At 42.2% G+C, this 19,643-nt stretch overlaps 1 protein-coding gene and 1 long non-coding RNA gene across 27 annotated transcripts in view; both read left to right on the forward strand.

Annotated features, from left to right (window-relative positions):
• LOC310766709 overlaps window positions 1-5,273 on the forward strand; it is a 56,752-nt gene extending 51,479 nt beyond the window's left edge. Inside the window, exon 4 of the long non-coding RNA XR_014550380.1 lies at window positions 5,215-5,273. This is a non-coding gene — a long non-coding RNA (uncharacterized lncRNA). The remainder of the gene's footprint in view (window positions 1-5,214) is intronic.
• Window positions 1-19,643, forward strand: part of NRXN3 (neurexin 3) — a 1,197,396-nt gene that overhangs the window by 521,135 nt on the left and 656,618 nt on the right. The gene's annotated exons all lie outside the window — the stretch shown is intronic.

Consider the following 19,643-nt stretch of genomic DNA (forward strand, 5'->3'; position numbering starts at 1 on the left):
AGAAGCAACATGCAAAGAGAATACAAAGGAACAAACACCAGGCCCACTGCTTCCTTCAATAACAACAATAAAATATTGAAGCAGGAACCATAACTGCACCCCAAAAGGCACAGAGGCCACTTTGCTGGATTTTCTCGAGGTGATAATAAACAGTCAATAAAGTCTGTTTCCCAAAAAATTGGGCAGGACAATTATTTTTTAGAGGTTTGGTTATAATAAATTTAATAACCACTGTCTTAGGAAATTATACAAATTCACAGCTCAACTTACAGATCGATGCAGTGCAGCAGGAGTTGCTAATATGCTACCCTGGATGCTAGACTCCAGGCTGCAGCCAGAAAGGCCAGTGGCCAGGCAATTTTAGTCGAACAACTGGAGGGGGCTGCATTGGCCACTCCTGCAGTACTAGATTGGAGTCATCTTCTGTGATTGTCTAGGTCCCGATCTCTCCCAAATGTTACCCGGACTGCGCTTGAAAGGGCTGTGGAAAACCGTACATATAAGCAAAGGTAGTCCTTAACCAACAAGCAATTTTATAACTTGATTCCGTAGACCACAACAGTCAATAGGTGGTATTGAACTAAGTTTTATTCAGAATAGACCCACTGAAATTTTCTGGCCTAACTTAGTCATGTTCATTAATTTCTCCTCTCAGCAGTGGTTAGTTGAATGACACCCCATGAATTTAGCATGCTATTATTTCCCCCTATTTAATTTTTTTCTTGCCACTTGGGATTTTCTAATGACAAAGGCCATAAATGTTGCCTTTAGCACCTTCAGGCATTCAGAGAAGGCTTTTTACGTGCACATTTCCCAAAATAAATGTTGATCTAAATATAATAGCACATTGGGGAGCGTTCATTACCACAGCTGGCTTGTCAGCAGAATCTGAGACCCCACGAAGGATGTATAAACACTAATATTTATATGTTCTTTATTGCTTTAAGTGCTAAGTGAATTAATTCTCACTGTGCTCCTGTGAGCAGTAGAAAGGAAAGGCACCACCTCATTCGTGGCCAAAGGTGCAGCAGCTGCTCAATTGTGCATGGCGGCAATATGTGATGGGGCACAGGAGATTTATTTGCATAGTTTCCAGTGAAGAAGGTTTAGGGAAGGAGAGTGTGATAAACTAAGCTGGAATGTATCCTGGAGAGGAGGAGCCACTATTCAGTGGTCGAGTACCAGCTTTGCATGCAGAGAATCCAAAGTTCACTTCACAATGTCCAGTTAAAAGATCTCAAGTAAAAGACCTCTGGAGAGCCATTTTTAGTAGGCAGTACTGGCTTGATGGGCCAATGGACTGGTTCAACATAAGGCAGCTTCATATATTTATATTAGTTTATAAGGCCATGTCAAGGGTTTCCATCCCTTGATTACAGTCATTTGTACCAGGGTCAGACTGTCTGTTTAGCTTTCTGTTAGCTATGCTAGCAGCAGCTCCTCGGAGTCTCTTGCATGACCTGTTTCCTGAGCTTTTATTTTGTTTCTTTTTCCCATTATGGAAATTAAGGTGGCACACATATGGGGTGGGATTCTCTTGACGAGTCCCATCAGCACATGTCCTGCATTAAGGCATCTGCTTGCACAATGGGCTTTCCCTCTTCTCCTCCCCTGCCCCCCTTCCAGGAGAACCCCCAGAACAACTCATAGTGGGTGGAGAGGGGGGATTGTTCCATCTGGCAGTCTGCAATGTTTGTGCTGCTGGGACATTCACCATAGCACAGCATTGCATTCCACCCCTGGTCCCCCATCCGGACATTGACTAGACCTAGTCTTGCTTGGCTTCAGCAAGTTCCTGGCCTCATATGCATTCAGCAGCTAACATACAAAGTCATAGGACCCACTTAGTGAATATATTATGTGGTCAAGTCACTGTATGGTAGCAAGCAAGTTTCACGGTATACAAATCACTGAAATTATCCAGACAATACAAGTAGACAACATAACCATTCTCCAGTCAATATAGGGAGATATCTCCAGGATTAAAACTTGGTTCAACAAATGGAGGATAGGTATGAATGGCAGCTAAAGGCCCTTTATCTCATCAATCTTGTTGGGGTTTTTTCTTCATTTCAGAGGAGTATTGTTACTATGGACCCTGAAAATGTATTAAAATGACATGATATGAAATGATTAATATTGGACCCCCTGCACAATATAGTTGAAATACCCATTGAATTCCATTGGATGCTCTCATACATCTGACAGCAAATGTAGGATTTTCCAATGGAACTCAACAGTGTCCTGCAGGTGCACTTCCACTCATATGATGATATGATGAGATTTCCCCTTCCTCTTCACCCCGCTGCAGCCCTCCTCCCACACACACTTTGTGTACCATTAGGAGCATAGGAAGCAGCCTTACTCAGAGTCAGACCATTGGTCTATCAAGCTCAATATTATCTACACTGACTTTCAAAGGCTTGCTAGGACTTCAGATGGGATTCTCTCCTAGCCCTACCTGGAGATGCCAGGGATTGCCCCAAAGAACTTCTGCGTGCAAGGCTGGTGCTTTACAACTGAACTACAACCCTTCCTTGAGCTAAAGCCAATCACTGGTGGTTGCTAGCTATTCTCTTGGGTGCAGTGGCACTATTCCCAATGGTCATGGCCTCAAAAATGACAGCTCTCTGTATTCGCAAACATGTTCCAACAGGCTACTTAAGCTGAGGTCTTTCCTAGTCTGTATTGGAAATGTTTTAAAACTTGTTTTTATTGCTTTATCACTTGTTGTTTGGCATCCATGGCTCTTTGGAGAGGATGGGCAGAATAGAAATTTTAATAAACAAATGAATGTTGCACTTATCCAAATACAAGTAAACAGTTACCTTTTAGAAGAGAGCATCTTACTTAAAGCTATTCCTGTTTGTTTTGCTCTTCCAAGATTTTTCTTTTGCGAAGAGTATAATTTTACAATGTTTTATATTTAGGGTGTGTGGAAGCCTTGAGAATCCAGTTCCTCTCCCAGAAGTGTTAGTGTATAGAGCTGGTTTCTTTGGTGGCATTCACCAAACTGTTCAGTGCCAATATAAGCCCTTGAGAACCTGATCTTGATAGACTTTGAGGTGTGAAAGCAATGGTTTGATCTTAACTGTAGAAAGGATGGGGGCAGACAGCAGCTCTAAATGCTTAATTTACACCAAACCTGCTGACTCATCCACAGAAATACATGCACAATGAGCTTTCAGACTATTGAGGCATTAAAAGTGGTCTTTATCAACTGGTGCCTAATTAAGTTTGAATGTCTTTCCTAGTTGTTTCCTTCTTCATTTCTGCTTGGGTTAGGATGGGAGAGATGTTAGGTGTGATGCACTTGATACTAATTGGTTCAAGCCACCACATGTTTACATAGGGAATGAACATCCAGATCATTTGCCATTCCACTCTCACTGCTCACATTTGCTTTGGCAGAAGTATCTGTTGATTCTGCTTATTCTAGCTGATGGGAAGGAAAATGAGTTTGGTTTTTCCAGAGAAATCTAGACTTTGTTTCATAGGAAGAATGGAATTGGCATCTAGTGAATGGGGCTTCTGAGCTGATGGGAGGGTTGGTGAGGATTTACTGTAAAGGATTGAAGCTAGGATCCTAAATATTGATTTTCTAAAATCCTGATTTGAATGGTGCTTCCACCCCTCTTAAAGGGGCCATAGACCCCACATAAAAAGTGCAGATCCCAGCATGGACAAACGTTATCCATCCAAATTCTGTACTCGTATTCCTTAGACCTGATTGCTTTTCCTGGTCCTCTGAATTTCCTCTCTCTATAGTCCAGGCATAGGCAAACTCGGCTCTCCAGATATTTTGAGACTACAATTCCCATCACCCCTGACCACTGGTCCTGTTAGCTAGGGATGATGGGAGTTGTAGTCCCAAAACATCTGGAGGGCTGAGTTTGCTTATGCCTGCTATAGTCCTTCTGAGATTTTCAGGATACAGTTGCTACTCCATCATAATTCTACTTCTTCTTCACCCAGGGCATGGAATTGACTCTGGAATCCTATGGAACAGTGTAACTCAGATGGCTTTGAAAGGAATTTAGACAAGTTAATGGGGATTATAAGGCAATCAGGGAAGAGTAACCATGATGGTTGTGGTGCACATCCAGCACTGGGACTCACAAGTGGGGAGAGTCCTGTTGCACTCGGTTCCTGCTTCTGAGGCTTTTGCAAGCTAGAAACGGCTCTTCAGAAGGCCCCCCTTTGGTGGGCAGAACAACCAATGTGATTCTTACCTTTGTACAGTAGGCTGTATCCCATCAAAGCAAAATTCAGGGGTTTACACATACACACATCCCTCCATCTTCCATCTATGTAAGCAAGAGGCATTATTGCATGCATGGACGCATTCCAGCCAGGCAGAAGTATTGAATGAGAACATAGAGTGTGTCTTGGATGTGAACAGTAGAATAAATTGCCTCATATGTTCACTTTTCCATAGATTTTTAGAAAGACTGGACAGGTATCTGTCAAGCAACCTTTTAGAGGGTGTCCTGTTTTATGGAAAGTATTTGGATGACTCAGGAAAAAGTCAGGCTGGTCCAGGGGCTGTTCCCTTGCCAGGAGTGGGTGGGGAGAGGCCCTTGGGAAATCTATGCTCTCTCTAGCCTGCTGGTCAACATGCTTCTGCTGTTTGACTTTAAGAGAATTCTCAAACAGGTGAATGTGGGATGTGGCAATTGTATGGATGTGGCCAGCTGGCCATATGTCATGAGCCGTTGCGCAGGGAATTTCCACTTTGGCTACCGCATGCCCAGTAATTGCCTGAAGAGTGGCAGAGAAGTGAAAAGAATAGAAGCATAATCGTGAGGCAGTGAGGTTTTAACTCAGAATTTGCCAGCTCTTTCAGGCCTGTGGGCACATTTCAGTGAGTAGAAACTGTTGCAGGCACCAAATACATACACTACAGCCAAGCACACACTGCAACCTATTATTCAGGCTACAATAGCATACTTATTTCAATCCTAATTTCAGCATGGAGAGGGAAACCTCAGGTTGCCAGGGAAGGCCTCTATGGGAGGAGCATGGGAAATTGCATTCGTACCTTGTTTTTTAACCCAACTCAGGAGCTCCGAGTTCCTTATTCTGGGACAGCAATTCCTTATGTCAGCCTAATTTTGTCATTTGGCACAGGAAAATAATGAAGTTAAAGTTAGGTAAAAGTGAAGGATTTTAACATTTCCTGTGTGCTCTTTCTTATTCTTTATGATGGAACAGTTGCTTCCTGTTTGCATGAACACACTCTCTTGATGCCAGCCTCTCCTGCCACCCTGCCAACACATTTGTAATAAAATAAAATAAAAAATCCAGGTCATTATAGCCTGAAACCACTTCTTCACTGAAATGAATCTTGCAGCGCAATGTATAAATTTGAATTTCAAATGAGTCCACAGAAGTTGCCTTGGGTTACTTTTTTTCCCTTGACAGTCTCTAAACCTACATCGGTCCCTCGGAATGTCACTGCAGACTCTACAGATTTGTCAGCATCCTCTGCTACCCCTGGGCTGACTAATGAGGCCAGGGAATCTGCTCTAAGGGCTCTTGACAGTTAATACAAAAGCCCCATGGCAGGGCTTTCAGAGACGGAAGAGTTAAGGATAGAGGCTGATCTGGGAGGAGGGAGGCAAGCCTGGGAATGTTAGTCAGGAATGCAGTGCCAAGACATTAGTGGTGGTGGTGATGGTAGTATTAAGTGGGTGGCTGAGCAGCTGTCATTTCACACCATGCTCTCAGGTGTTTCTGTGCCTCAAGTATGCTTGAGTTGCGGGTACTTTGAATGGCACGTCTCAGTGGCTAAGAGTGCTTTCTGGCATCAAGTAGGCAAGAGGGCCAAGGAATGATGATGTCACTGAAGTTTGCAGTGATCCAATTCAGTACACTGGTCTGTCAGCTTCATTAAAGCATACTGCTATTCTGAAGGCAGGGCACTTTCCTGCAATAGTTGTTCTCCAGTTAGGTTTTTAATGTGATTCTGGGGAACTCCTATTGGATGCCCTGGCCTTTGGTCTATATGGTGTCCCTCGGGGTTCTGTCCTGTTCCCCATGGTAGCTAACATTTATATGAAACTGTTGGGAGAGATTGTCTGGAGTTTTGGGCTTTGGTGCCACCACTATATGGATGACACCAAACTCTGCTTCCCCCCCCCCCCCATCTAAATCTGAGGGAGCTGTTTTGGTGCTAAACCAGAGGCTGGTGTCAGTAATGGACTGGATGAAAGTGAACAAATTGAAGCGTAAACCAGACAAGACAGAGGAGGCGCTCCTGGTCAGTAAAAAGGTCAACCAAGGGATAGGGATTCAACATGTGCTGGATGGAGTTACACTCTCACTGAAGATTCAGGTTCACAGTAGGGTGTGGATTCATCCCTGAGCCTAAATGCCCAGGTTTCAGTTTTGGCCAGGAATGTGTTTGCACGTTTAAAACTGGTGTGCCAGCCGAGCCCATTCCTGGGATGTCCAATCTGGACGCAGTGAAACATCCTATTTGGATCACTGCCAAACACTCTGTGTTGGCCTGCCTTTGGAAAGTTCAGAAACTTAAATGGGTCCAAGATGTTACAGCCAGAATGCTAACTAAAGCAGGTTACATGGAGATCAGAAACCCCCTGCTACAACAGCTTCATTGGCTACTGGTCCATTTCAAAGGCTAGTTATGACCTTCAAAACCCAATATGGCTTGGGTCCAGGCTATCTGAAAGGCTGTATATTCCTATATAAGCCTGCCTGGGCTGTGAGCTGCCTTGGCTCCTGTACCGGCAGAAAGTTGGAAAATGAATGAGTGAATGAATGAATACATGCATGCATACATACATACATACATACATACATACATACATACAATCGTCCTTTCTGCCTCCATTAAACAGGTACATTTAAAGTCAAATGAATGAACTCAGTCTTAACTTAAGCTTCTGGTAGAGCAACAAGATAATGGGTTTTGAAAATGCTCTTTTAAAAAAAGATTTGTTTAAAAACAGTTTGAAGAGCTAATAAAAATAACAAGAGAGAAAACATCCAGATAAGCCTAGATTGCTTCCCTAACCAAGCCAATTACTTACCAATTTTCATTTCTCCGTTTAACTTTCAGGTCTATTTGCATCTTTCTCCTGGCTTTTTTATTCTGTGGTGCGCCATCTGTGCTCCCAAATACTACCACTTATGAAGTATTCAACTAATCTTTCTCTAACTACCAGCTTTACCCATATACACATTTTCGCTTCCAGTCACCCTCCCCCAGGCCAAAGGCTAGTACAGTGTTCTGTTGCATTTTCCTCCTCCACCCCCAACCTGTTAAGCTTTCCTTTTTCTCCCTTAAGACCCTTGGCTTCATTTTCCTTTAGCAACCAGATCCCTGGGCTGAACCTTGTGGTCAGAACAATCACTATAACCAAAACCAAACATCTTATCAACAAAGCAGAACACAAAATGGACAAACAGTTGCAACTTTAAAGGAATTCTTCCTCCTACAATCTGGAAAGCTACAACCTGATTGAATGAATTTATTATTTCAGTCACAGACCAGTTCCAGCTCACATATAATATCAAGGAAGTCATAAAACACGATAGGGATACATTTGAATTTGCAATTAGGTATAACAGAGATAATACAGATATAGCAACAGTTAAAAAATATATAAATTAAAACTTAGTGCTACAACCTGCTAGGATTTCTGTGAAATGGTTACTCCCTATTGAAAAGCTTCAGAGATGGTGAGTAGACTGCAGCTGCCCAGCCCTGATGCAATGAGTCACTTTATGACTTCATAAAGAGCTGCCAGTTCTGATGTAAGAACTTTCATCATGTTCATTTCACAACATTCCTGAAGCTTCAGTCTGGCTTGGTCCTTACCTGTTAAGGCCATGCAAAGGGAAAATTCACTCACTCACTCACTCATTAATTTGTTGCTTGTCACCCAACATTCAGCCATAAACAAAACAAAACTAAAAAATACCATACCTAATAGCATTGGCGGAAATAATATAATCATAGAATTGTAGAGTTTGAAGGGACCCTGAGGATCGTCTAGTCCAACCCCCTGCAATACAGGAATATGCAGTTGTCCCACACAGGGATTGAACCTGCAACCTTGACATTATCAGCACCATGCTGCAACCAACTGAGCTTTCCAGTTATCCCTTGGATTAATAGTTCATATAACAAACATCCATGGGGGGGAAACATACCAAATGCATAATTCTAGCGAACAACATTAACAGTACTAAAATAATAAACAAAGCAATAATCTGACCAGCCCATTAGCAAATAAACAGATCCTCAACCTCCTGCTGGTCCAAAAATTGCTCTAAGAGTTGGCACCAACAGCTGTATGTGTGCAGCTGTCATGGAAATGACCATATCCTGGAGCAGGCAACTTAGCCATCCTGAATAAAGGACTCCCCTGATGCCTGTTTTTCCCTTGAGCACTTTTGTGCTCTTGCCTGAGAACTGCAGTGCCTAACTCAGAATGTGGGAAGCTAATGTCTTGATGAGCTAACAGCAGAGCTAAAGTTATTAAAAAGCTGAAAGCTCCCTCCTTCTGGAAATACATTTCTAATTTCTCAGAACTCCATGCTCAGACTGCTTCCAGACAATATGTTCTCTTTAGAGAAAACAAGGCAGTATTTTCAGAGCCACGAATCAAAAGGCCAGAGTTCTCCTTCTCAAAGAGAGGGGTAGGACCTTTCGTGCTCAGTGCCCTTAGCAGATTATCTATTATTCTGTGCTTTTTCCCTTCAACTATATTATTATAGGTGTGTGACTGGTTGCTATTAAAACAAAAGTTTATGTTGCGCACATACCTGGGAGTAAGCCCTATTGGACTCGGTGCAGCTTATTTTTGAGTCAACATGCATAGAATCACACTGTTAACATACTAAATACTTGCAGAAAACAAACCACAAACTCATAGTCCCACCCTTACCTAACATTCCACACTCCCAACCTTCTTTCCTGCCTTTTAGACAGGGAAGAGCCCCATTCCGTGTAGCAGAGAATGAGATTAGAGAGAGTGGGCTTTGCCAGAACTGTCCCTTACTCAAAACATTTAGCAGAATGTGTGAAGAACCACGCACATGGAATCTACAGGGGACTGGTTAATTCATTATCCCATGATGTGCTCACAGTGGAGCTGCACTTGCTCTACTCCACACAGGGGAAGTTTGTGATGGCATGGTGACCCACAAGTTGGATGTGTGGTAGAATAACCACAGCCTCCCCCCTAAGAGCCCATCCACACTTCTGTTTGTTCCATGATTCCTAGTCAAGAGTCTGAGAGGGTTTATTTAATTTTTTTGGATTTTGTCCCACAACTTTCTCCAGGAAACCTGTGGCTGACTGCTGATTTGGAACAAATGTCAGTCAGGTTTTCTGCAGGTTGATGTTTCTTCTGATTCAACAATAAACTCTGGGTTTTCCAGGGGAAAGCAGCGGGACAAAACAACAACAACCACCTCTCAGACCCCTGACGAGAAATCATGAGACAAAGAATTTTGGATGGGCCGTAAATTTCATTCACCAGATATGATTCAGGCAATGGGATAGAAGCGTGCTGTTCTTTCCTGCCAAGCTGCGTCAATAATTTTCATTTTCTTCCCAAATCACTTGATAGTGAAAGGCAGGTCCTTGGAGTCCATCAATCCATCTCCCTCTCTCCCACCTCTACTGCTTTCCCAATCTGGGAAATGGTGTGAAGTTGCCTGACGTAGCACCATTTCTGAAGCCCACCACTCAGGAACCTGACAGCATAATGGACTGATGTCACAATCAGTTGGTTGTTGGGGCTTGCAGAATTTTGCACACAGAGCTAAGCAAGCCTCCCTAAATTAGCTAGTTCTTTACCTGCCCCACATCTGACAACAGGTGGGCTTGGTTTGGCCAAGACGGCTTGGCAGACCAAATGAGAAGGCCTGGTGGGCCTCACCACACCTTATAGCACCAAACGGGAAATGCCACGCAACCAAATCTATGTGATGGATATCAGGATTGCCCTGGGAACCCTCTGATTTGCAACATGGGAATAGTTTTAAGATCCTTGAATATACACGGCTGGAGCCTCTGATTTTTATACCATATGCAATGTCTCCTTGTGTTACTATTGCAAGGATATTTGTTCTCTGCGCTTAGGTAACATCTTGGCAGAAGCTATGCTCCTCTTATTGGCAGCTGTGGCTTTTATTTGCAAAATATTAATCAAATATATAGGAAGCTCCTCCTTGGCATCGCAGTCAGGCACCAGGATGCAGTAAAGAGAATATTTATTTTTTTAAAACTCCCTCTTAACACATTAATAGGGAAAGCTTATTAAAGAAGGGATAGGAAGGGAAATTAACAAAGCAGTAGCCAGGAGCAGCAGGAGGAGATGGGATAATAAATTAAAGCACAATTAATGTTCCTGGCACTTTATAGCTCTCCTAAAAACATGCTCAATGACTTAGGGATGTGTGTGTGTGTGTGTGTGTGTGTGTGTGTGTGTGTGTAATTTTATGGGTCTATGGCTAAAGTACAATAACAGTAGATGTAAAGCTATTCCAAAGAATGTGAATGGACTGAGATTCATTTAGGCAACACTATGATCCTTAGAACATGCATGCATGCACATATATGCACATGCACACACACACACACAAACAGAGGTAATGGATCTATTTTCAGCTGTGCCAAATGCTCATTCTAAACTATACTGTTTTAACTTTTGGCATTTCTCCCCACTGCTTCCGTGATCTGGGGCTTGTAATAATTCCACCTGCTCTTGTCAAGTTCTGTGAAAAAATTTACTTGAATGATGTTACATAAACACCATGGTGTGTGCTTTCTTGCAGCTTGAGCTAGGCCTTTGCTCCCATATTACATTATAGGATCCAGAGCCCGCAATAGACAGTGTCAACTGATATGTAATAAGATAGAACAGACCGAGTTTCCCCCCCTCTACGCTTGACTCCCTAGGGAAATCACTTTTGTAAACACATACACTAAGGCAATACTGGCAGGCACTGCATATTATCCACTATGCAAGGCTGTAGCTGGCAGTGTAAAATATGTCATGATGTATCACTGTTTAAGAGAGATTGAGCCCTTGGGGATATTTCCTAAGATTAAAGACAGGAAATGGCGAATGAATCGTATTGTTTTCCTCCACCACCCTCGCCTAGCCATGTTACCGCTCTGTTTACCAAAGAACTACTTTCTGGCACAAAATGCTGCCAGTGCCTTTATTTGCCATTTTGTTAGGAGGGTTGCGGTCCTCTTCCAAGCTTAGGAAACATCTTAAGTTTCCCCAGTTTAGCAACATGGACTTGGATCAGGAGTCATCTGCAACCACACAATAGTTAATGCATAATGTTGCAAAGCACATGGTGTATTAAGAACAAAACTGAGTTTCAGGCATCAAGGCACAAACAGGCCACAGGGCAGTAACAAGGAACAGGGTATTAACTTTCTGGAAGCAGCACAACTTCAGCAGCCACTCTGTGCAGACAGCTCTAAGGGATCAGTCCATAGTCCTGTCCTGTCATTATGCCTGAATAATGGATTGAAAATATGAGCAGGATGCCCCATGCCAACATTCCCATATTGAGAGGGAAGGTGTAAATAGACTGCACTTAGAAGCTTTTGTGTGATCAGAAAATCTTTGTTGTTAGGATTCCTGATTGTGAATAAGCTTCTAAACGCATTCATCAAGTTACATGCAGACGCTCCCTTAAGACCTTCCCACTTAATAAGAGAACTGGTTGGGAGTAGAGGGTGCCATAATTTGTATTCATGGGGATACTGGGGTGGGGCCAGTGTGTATTGATGTCAGGTGTAAGGTGTGTGTGTGTGTGTGTGTGTGTGTGTGTGTGTGTGTGTGAAAGCAGCATAAAAGTCAGCAGCAAGGTTTGAAACAATAATATAGCAGCAAGAGAGCAGTAGTAATAAATAATAACATGTCACGAGTGGCTGGTGGTTCTAGCTGTCAGGGCTAATTGATGGCCTAGATCAGGGGTCAGCAAACTTTTTCCGCAGGGGGCCGGTCCACTGTCCCTCAGACCTTGTGGGGGGCCGGACTATATATATATATATATATATATATATTTGGGAAAATGAATGGATTCCTATGCCCCACAAATAACCCAGAGATGCATTTTAAATAAAAGGAGACATTCTACTCATGTAAAAACACGCTGAATCCCGGACCGTCCGTGGGCCGCATTGAGAAGGCTATTGGGCCAGATCTGGCCCCCAGGCCTTAGTTTGACTACCCATGGCCTAGGTGATGAAGCAGTAGTTCTGCTTGGCAGTTATCTTTTGTTGTGCTTCCTTGTGCTACTCTTCTAATGTTTTGCTTAGAGCTCTCCAGAAATCGATCCTTGAATTTCTCAAAAGTTTTCGTACCCTGCAAAACAGTCTTGAATTTTTTCCCAGCATCAATCTTAGCGCACTCAAGAATTTCTTTAGAGTTTTTTTGAGTGTGAGGTTTTGAGCTTACTTTATCATTGCGTGGCAGCCATGGGTGGTATATGTGTGTTTTTCTTCCCACTAAAAATTTCTCCAGCACATTGGTGCCTCCCTAGCTGCCTGTGCTTCCGGATATGAAAAAGCCTCCTGGGAAGAGTTACCTTGTGATGCCTTCCCCTGGGCTTTGACTGAAGTGTGGCACCTGGGAAGGCTGCAGTGTACAAACCAAGGGAGAGATGATTTGTAGAATTTAAGAAAGAACATTCACAAACATCCCTGGACTACTTCTAAATTGAGGTAGGCATCACATACTCCATGCTGCACTCAGGATTATTTCACCAAAGTGTTCTTTCCCTTGTGATGATTTCCAAAAGCAACTTCTTCTTTTTTGTTAAAAGATAGTAAAATAAAAATAAAAATGCAGGAGTTGATTTTTTTAATTTTTGCATAGCACTAGTTTCCTTAGCCTTTTGGCCAATCTCAGAGGCTCCCCACTATAAATGCACTTGCATATGGTACCTTCATTTCTTCTGGGTACTTAGAAATGCATTCAGCAATGTTTCAGGCATTTTTCTTTCTCTGTTGGTTACAGGGTGCCCTTTCTATAAAACAAGGCCATCTGCTTTGTGTCACCTACAGTGTGCAATGGTGTGATATCCTCTGAATTGCTAATGTCTACCTGGGTTAAGTCATGTCATTTGTCATGTGCCAGACAGAGTTATTGACAGTGGCTTAAGATGGAGGGAAGGGACAGGTAGAATTTAGATCCAATGTATGCTGTGATCTTGGCAGTAATTGTCTCTACAGAAGACTGGGAGTTGCTACGAGACTCCGAAATTACATCCACCTGTCCGCAAACCTCTTGGCCTCCATTTGAGCTGTTATCAGAGCGTGACATTTCCCCCCATCAAGCCTGATTTGATGGTTCTTAATACTTGATGATTTGTACAAGAATACACTTAGGGGGCTGCTTCTCTGGAGCGAACATCTGGGCAATTTTTAAAATAAATTTTACAAACTCGGAACATTTAATACCATAACAAGTATTATGGTGTGGACGTGACACTGTTAAAAGTCATATGCTTATAAAACATACAATTAAATAGGCTCTTTACTGTTCACAGATGTAATTTAGGAAATCGTTTCCATTCCATTTTTCATTATTAAATCTCTAAGGGAGCTTTCAGTTGAATTTCTAGAAACAAAACATATTCTGTACCCTAAGGACTGGCAGCTTAAAATGTTTGATGTGCCTTCCCTTCGCTATTGAAAGAGACTATTAAATAAGTTGCAACAGTGGAAGCAGTACCTATGGGAAAAATAAGGGTAGATTCACACAACTGTTCTACCCACAATTGGGTGGATTTTTATTTATTTTTACCTTATAGTCAGCGCTTTTTTCAGGGGAAACTTACAGGAACTCAGTTCCGGCACCTTTCAGGTGGGCACCATTGGCATTCTAAGAAAACGAGAGAGGTGTTCATGGTGAGTTCCAGCATCTCTTTTTGTAGAAAAACAGCACTGCTTATAGTAGACTGCTTTGCACATCACATTAAGCAAAACTATGGCTTAGCATGGACACATGAGCATGCAGGGGGTTGTCCATTGTCATTTTGCTGCTGCATTATATGAAGCCAAACCATAGTTTGGCTTAGTATGTCATTCAAACCTAGGCCCATGGATTACCCCTCTCCAAACTAACTACAAGCCATACACCAAGAACAAACCTTGGTTATATGAGCAAAGCAGCCACAATCTCCTCTCTGGGAGCCTGTAAACTCATGTGCTCATGCTAAACTATTGCTTGGCTTAGTGTGATGTGCAAACCAGGCCAAAGTCTGGTTTTGTGGGTGGCAATACAGATTTGGGTCCTGACCATTCAGGACCTGAATGAAAGAATGAATGATTGATTTTGAAAAGCTGCAACCTGAATACATTCTGAAGATTAGGGAATCGGTGGAGCATGAGACTCTTAATCTTAGGGGTTGAGGTTAAGGCCCATGTTGGGCAAAAAGATTCCTGCATTGCAGGTGGTTGGACTAGAGGACCTTTGTGGTCCTTTCCAACTCTACAGTTCTATGATTCTGTACCTACCACCACAAGAGAAAGTGAAATCTTGGCCACTTAGGCTGTGGGAATCCACTATCAACTCAGCTTCAGGTGCTTACCAACGGTGTCTTAGAGATATGGCATTTGTCGCAGTCCAATGTTCCCTCCTTACAACTGATTCCATAATATTTTCTATATGTCTGTAAATACCACTGTCATCCGTGGAGCATAGTTATGTTCATAGGAACGAATGAAGATGTTTTATACAGAGTCAGGCTATCTAGGTCAGTATTGTCTACACTGACTGACAGCTCCTCTCCAGGATTTCAGGCAGGGTTCTCTCCCAGTCATACCTGGAAATGCTGGGGATTGAACCTGGTGCCTTCTGCATGTAACCAGAAGTTTCTGGACGACAGCTCCCATCACGCCAGACCATTGATGATGCTTCTTGGGTCTGATGGGAGTCCAGCAACACTTCTGGGGTATAGTATTTCAGTCTCGCTGTAATGGGATAGCATGGTAAGTAACAGCAGTTATATTAAATGGGAATGACTCGTCCAAGGAAGGACAGCAAGACAGCACACAGGTAAGGAAAATAAGAGCAAGGCTAAGGAAAGCCATTTGAGGCCCCCTCTGTCCTCTTCCTTTGGCTGCAAGAAGTGGTAAGGAATCTCTAGAACCTGCGTATGAGCAAAACCCTGTGTGCGTGTGCATGTGTATGTATTTATGTTAGTTTGGCTGGTGACAACGTACTGCGAGTTATTTGTTTCTTCTTTGCATTTCAATGCTCCTCGAGGAACTGCCTTTTCGATGTTTATATTCAGTCCCATAGACTACTTCATTAACATTTATGTAAAGTAGGGAGGCACAATAGACAGTGATATTTGCACATGAATACATGGGTGTGCATGTAGACACTCATGCACAGAGTTAGGAGACCCACATCAGGATGCTTTCTTTGCCCCCAAACATTTAAACCAAAGAGGCCAATGAATCTTAAAACTTGTTGGTAAAATGACTGATTTCAACCTTGCCATTTTTTTTCCCATATAATATTTTATTGGAATTTTACAAAAACATCAGTTTACAAAATACAGAAAAGAACATATGAAAAGAACAAAAAAAAAGAAAACCTAAAAAAATACATAAAAAAGAAGAAATACAAATAAAAATACAATATACAAAAAACGAATAGGTAAAAGAGAATTAAAAGCAAATCCATTTTTTATAACTTTATGCTCATTAACTTGTTTCCTTGACCTCCTCACACCTCCCCTTTTTGTATTCCCATTTAGATAATCAAATCAGCAAATCCTTACCCTCTTTCATTTATCTTAACTCTATATCTTAACATATTATAACTCTATATTTTCATCCATTATCAATTCATTTTTGCATATTCTTATTAACTTTGTTGCTAATACCCCCTATTCAATCCAATCATCATTTTAACATTCATTAATTTTACAATATTTCTGTAAATAGTCTTTAAATTTCTTCCAATCTTCTTCCACCAACTCTTCTCCCTGGTCTCGGATTCTGCCAGTCATTTCCGCCAGTTCCATATAGTCCATAACCTTCATCTGCCACTCTTCCAGGGTGGGTAAATCTTGTGTCTTCCAATACTTTGCAATCAGTATTCTTGCTGCTGTTGTTGCGTACATAAAGAAAGTTCTGTCCTCCTTTGGCACCAATTGGCCGACTATGCCCAGGAGAAAGGCCTCTGGTTTCTTCAGGAAGGTATATTTAAATACCTTTTTCATTTCATTATAGATCATCTCCCAGAAAGCCTTAATCTTTGGGCACGTCCACCAAAGGTGAAAGAATGTACCTTCATTTTCTTTACATTTCCAACATTTATTATCAGGCAAATGATATATTTTTGCAAGCTTGACTGGTGTCATGTACCACCTATATATCATTTTCATAATATTCTCTCTTAAGGCATTACATGCCGTAAATTTCATACCGGTGGTCCACAACTGTTCCCAGTCAGCAAACATAATGTTATGACCAATATCTTGTGCCCATTTAATCATTGCAGATTTAACCGTTTCATCCTGCGTATTCCATTTTAACAGCAAGTTATACATTCTTGAAAGTATCTTAGTTTTGGGATCTAACAGTTCTGTTTCCAATTTTGATTTTTCCACCTGGAAGCCAATTTTTTTGTCCAAATTATAGGCCTCTCTTATTTGATAATAATGAAGCCAGTCTCGCACTTTATCTTTTAATTTCTCAAAACTCTGCAATTTCAATTTCTCTCCTACTTGTTCCAATATTTCCCAATATTTCGGCCATTTGGCCTCCATATTGAGCTTTTTCTGAGCCTTCGCTTCCATTGGTGACAACCACCTTGGGGTTTTATTTTCCAATAAGTCTTTGTATCTTATCCAGACATTGAACAATGCTTTCCTGACAATATGGTTTTTAAATGCTTTATGTGCTTTAACCTTGTCGTACCACAAATATGCATGCCACCCAAAAACATTATTAAAACCTTCCAAATCCAAAATGTCTGTGTTCTCAAGAAGCAGCCAGTCTTTCAACCAGCAGAATGCTGCTGATTCATAGTAAAGTTTAAGGTCTGGCAGGGCAAATCCGCCTCTCTCCTTTGCATCAGTTAATATTAACCTTGCCATTTTTTTTAAAGCTCTTTCCATTTCAATTGCTTGGCACACAAATGGATAGAATGGCACATCCAAATGTGTGACTGGGAGTTTTCTGTCTGGCACACAAACATGTCCCCCTAAGATCATTATCTTTGTGGGTAATTTATACTTCCTTTCGGTCCTATTTTCTTTTTCACCTGTCCCTTGGAACACTGATATATGTTGTTGTTGTTGTTGTTGTTGTTGTTGTTGTTGTTGTTGTTCTTCTTCTTCTTCTTCTTCTTCTTCTTCTTCTTCTTCTTCTTCTTCTTCTTCTTCTTCTTCCTTCCAGGGTAGCTCTTTGTTAACCAAACCCACACACCAAGTTTTCAGATGTGCAACAAAGCCCATTTCCCCAAGAGTGGACTTTTTTGAGATAAGGAAAGTGGCAGGAAAATGCGGTGGAAAGAGTAGGATAACACTTACTTAAATGCAATGTCATTGACAATCACTGCAAACAAATCAGAGTGAATACTCATTAAAATGCCAACCTTCTCTAACCTCCCTGCAAAATAAATCAGGATGAATGCTGAATACACAGGCCATGTGGAAGCATCCAGAGACATGCTTTGGTGGGATTACATTCAATAGTTACCTTTGCTAAGAACAACCAACAGGTCTGCTGTCTTTCCCTCATCTGGCTGGGCAGATTCCAGGGCAGGAATCTTGGAGGCCACCCCAAAGGACATATAGTGTTCCCAAAGCTGAAAGCTTCCCTGACAACAGTAGCAGTTCCAACCCTGACTCCAGCACCTTCGTCGTTAATCTATGGCTAAAGCACATTTCTCATTATTCTGCTTTCTGCTATATGCTAATCTTCCTGCCTCTTATTTGTACGCGCTCATAAAAATTAAGTAATGAGCAACCAAAAAGAAAAGGGGGGGGGGGAGCCTAACGACCAGCTGCCATCTCATCAAAAACATTTAAAAATAGAAAGTGTCTCCAGGAGTTCAGCTTCCTTCTAGGGCAATGCGCACCATTCCCCCCCCCCTCATTATTTAATGCCAACTATCTATGAGTGGGGGAAAGGCTGCAAGGTGTTTCTTACTTTTATTTCATTTTGACAGTCCACCTGGGCTGGCTACTCCAGCCTCTTCTTCTTCTGCTTCTTCTATTAGACTTTGTTTCTGTGGAAACAGTTGTGATGTAATGCTGAGAAAGGTGATGTTGAGCAGGAACTTACAGCAGGTGATCACAGATGAAAAACAGCTCTCCCCCCCCCCCCCCCCGCTGCAGATGTCTTCCAGAGAGCAAAAACAACATCCACTAAAACAAAAGAGAACAACAAAGCCTGGTGATAAAGAAGAAAGTAGTGACAGATAAATCTAAAATGATTTAAAATCAGCTCTTTGCAAATAATATTCCACAAACAGCCAGAAAGCCTTTGAAGGCAGAATAATCCTTTCTCTCTTCTCCCTCACCCCAGGGCTATTAGTTTTGAATTTCTGTTGTTTGTGAATGCATTTATGCTCTAGAAAGCAACGGTAGCTGGCATATTTATTTATTTTCCCCAGTATCTTTTGAGAGCAAAACCCCTGATCCTAAAGCATGGGATTGCTGCCACACTGAAAGAAAGAACCTGGGGTCATGTGGACATGTGCAAAGGTGCAACTAGGTGCCAATGTGCTATTTATTTATTTATCTGCTGAATGTCAGCCTGCCGTTGCTTATCAAAGTCAAAGAAGTCACACAGTTTTGTTTCTAATCAGAAAAGCAGAGCTGGCTGAACATGGAAGAATGGTTGTAAAATCTCCATATCATTCTCCTTTTTCGCTAGCTGCCACCAATGTAAAAATTTGGCCCCAGTTGCATTACGAATGTATTTTATATGGAATACTGATAAGGAGCATGGTCTCCAAAGTATCACATCTAAAGGATGAAAGTGGGAGCCAGATTGCGGGGTGGCCTGAATGCTGCCATGACTGGGGAAACAGTAGCTGATTGCCCTGTCTGGGATCTTAGTGGGCTTCCTCCTCTCATGGGGCCCGGCAGGATCTTTAAAACGGCCATTCAGATCCACCATCACTAGTTCTCACCAGCCTGAAAGTGACGTTTCCAACATGTCCCTGTGGTGGTTAGCATGGCTGCAGAGACCTCAAGAGTGGAGACCACATATAGGCACCTGGGCAGCAAATTAATAGACTTTGTGGCAACGTAGGGTGGTCTCAGAATTGTTGTTGTTGTTTAGTCGTTTAGTCGTGTCTGACTCTTTGTGACCCCATGGACCAGAGCACGCCAGGCACTCCTGTCTTCCACTGCCTCCTGCAGCTTGGTCAGGCTCATGTTCATAGCTTCGAGAACACTGTCCAACCACCTCGTACTCTGTCGTCCCCTCCATCTTGTGCCCTCCATCTTTCCCAACATCAGGGTCTTTTCCAGGGAGTCTTCTCTTCTTATGAGGTGGCCAAAGTATTGGAGCCTCGACTTCACGATCTGTCCTTCCAGTGAGCACTCAGGGCTGATTTCCTTAAGAATGGATACGTTTGATCTCCTTGCAGTCCACTTCCATACAT

The sequence above is a fragment of the Podarcis filfolensis genome (genome assembly GCF_964270895.1).
Source record: "Podarcis filfolensis genome assembly, chromosome: 1".
Lineage (NCBI taxonomy): Eukaryota > Metazoa > Chordata > Lepidosauria > Squamata > Lacertidae > Podarcis > Podarcis filfolensis.